Raw genomic sequence first — 2,960 nt, 5'->3', positions numbered from 1 at the left:
CCCTACTCCTTAAATAAAGGCAAACGCTTGGTCTAGATATACTATGTCTATGATCTAGACCGAGTGTTGAGGAGTGGGGGTAAAGATGCACGTAGAAAAGGACATACTCTGTTTCGTGCCCCTTGCGTTCTCTCTCGCTCGCACAGAGCATAGCGCTCTCTTTCGTCATGCTACGTGCGAGCGAAAGAGAACGCAAGGGGCACGAAACAGAGTATGTCTTTTTCTATACTGCGTTCACGGAGAGAACGACCTTGCTTTTCGTCCGGTTCGGTCAGATCTATATACTATGTCTATGCTCTCACCTAATCCCCACTCCGCCCAAAGCGGCGCGGAACGAGGTCGTTCTCTCCGTGAACGCAGTATATATACCGAAGCCATTGCGTGTATGGTATATGTTTGCAGTACTTCATCAATATCTTTTTCTCTAAAATATATTTCAGAAAGAAATAATAAACAATGCATATCACATTTATTTCTGCATGATAAAAAAGATCTTAGATAATAAAAGATACTCTGGTTAGAGCTGGTAAAAGCAGCTGGTTAGAGATAAGTGATGTGCTATGACTTATTTGAATAGATATTGACTTAATAGACATTAATGGAAAGATATCAGAATGTAAACTAATATAACAGATAAAAAACAGAGAAGATAATGAAATAAGATAGTCTCGCAGATAAAATTGTTCACAAGAGAGAGGCAACTATGATTTTCTTTCTTACTTCCTTCCGACATGTTTTTCTATCGGGAAACAAAGGCATTCCCCTTCCATTTATATATGTTCTAAGATCGTACATTTATTTTACGAGTATATTGATGAGTATATAGCAAATTCATTATGGTGTCGAGTTGCTGCATTTGCAAATTAACTCAAGGAGTAGTCGCAAATATATCTTTTCATAGGTACGTAAATAATATAAATATTAGCATGCGTATAGTAATCTGAATTGAGGTTACGAAATATAAAATTAATGATAAACTCATTTTAATACTTAATTAAGATAATAATAGAGTCATTTAATAAAATAGAATATTTACAGTAAATTAGAAAAATTATTTGTATTCAAACAATATATTTTATTGCACTATGTTGAAAGTATTGTTTAAAAAAGTTTAACAAAGAAGCTATATTGATATCACATTTACACATTGTATCTTTTTATTATTTAAACGAACGTTTACAATTATACATTTGTACTTATAACAATATATAATACATACACATATGTAACAGTTATTCAATTTTGTAAATTAAATTTTCGTATGTTTTTCAGCATCCCAAAAAACGAAACAGGAAGACAGAAATGGTGTAGTGCTATAGGTCGAGAAATAACTAAGAGGAGTTTTGTTTGTAGTAAGCATTTTAAAGAAAGTGATTTTCATTATAAAGTAATTGGTGACACTGTACGGAGGTTCTTATTACCTGGTACTATTCCATCATTATTACTTAGTCAACATTGTGATAGGTAAATATTTTATGCATTTGTACACTTAAAGAAGAATAATTTTTATTAATCTATGAAGTTGTGTATTATCATAATTTTGCCTTTATTTAAGGAGTGGGGGTAAAGATGCACGTAGAAAAGGACATACTCTGTTTCGTGCTCCTTGCGTTCTCTCTCGCTCGCATGTAGCATAGCGTACTCTTTCACTATGCTACATGCGAGTGAGATAGAACGCAAGGAGCACGTGTGGGCTTCTCAATAACGAACACAGGAATATTTAGTAAATTACTTAATTCTTTATTGTATACAAATAGAAAACTCAAATTTTTTATCACAGTCGTTACCCAGAGAGAAACGTGAAGTCGAATAGATGTATAGTCGACGTCTATTCGACACATCTAAGATAGATCGACTTTCGCATCTAGATAGACGTCATGATGGCCTCTTTTAGACGTTTAATAAACATCTCATTTTCTAACGTTTTTTCGACGTCAAAAATAAGACCAATTACAGTGTTAATATCACAGTTATCTATACTACTACTAGATCGCTAACTTCGTCAAAAGAGCTGTGGCCGGCCAGATTTCCGGATTCGGCCATGACACCTTACAACAAAATGGCGGCGGTGCGTGTGTAGTGCGCATCATAGACATAGTATATCTAGACCGAGTGTTGAGGAGTGGGGGCTAAGGTGCACGTAGAAAAGAACATATACTCTGTTCCGTGCCCTTGCGTTCTCTCTCACTTGCATGTAGCATAGCGAAAGAATACGCTATGCTACGTGCGAGCGAGAGAGAACGCAAGGGGCACGAAACAGAGTATGTCCTTTTCTACGTGCATCTTTACCCCCACTCCTTAAATAAAGGCAAACGCTCGGTCTAGATATACTATGTCTATGCTCTCACCTAATCCCCACTCCGCCCAAAGCGGCGCGGAACGAGGTCGTTCTCTCCGTGAACGCAGTATATATACCGAAGCCATTGCGTGTATGGTATATGTATGAGTATGTGTACATCGCACACTTAGAACATATATAAATGGAAGGGGAATAGCAGGCTGAAAAGTGTCGGAAGGAAGTGAGAAAGAAAATGTAGTTGCCTCTCTCTTGGGAGTAACTACACATACAAGCATCGTGTCTGTAGTATACATACTTTTGTGTACACACACATGGCCGTGCATGCGCACTTTTGAGCAGAGTTACTCACAAGAGAGAGGCAACTATGATTTTCTTTCTTACTTCCTTCCGACATGTTTTTCTATCGGGAAACAAAGGCATTCCCCTTCCATTTATATATGTTCTAAGCATGAAGGAAGAGTAAGGAGAGTTATCTACCTAGATTGGAAATGGTCACGAAAAATGTTCCGTATGTGGCCAGGTTTGCCAAATGGAATGACTTGGACCAATTCGTCGCCATCTTGAATATTCGTACATATATAGTGTTATGTTTAGTTGTATTAGTGATCAGTAAGTGTGTTGGATGACACACTACTTACTAATTACTACCACAACTAAACGT

This window comes from Formica exsecta, unplaced genomic scaffold (assembly GCF_003651465.1).
Source record: "Formica exsecta isolate Colony F162 unplaced genomic scaffold, ASM365146v1 scaffold617, whole genome shotgun sequence".
NCBI classification, from domain to species: domain Eukaryota; kingdom Metazoa; phylum Arthropoda; class Insecta; order Hymenoptera; family Formicidae; genus Formica; species Formica exsecta.
This window is presented reverse-complemented; position numbering follows the sequence as displayed.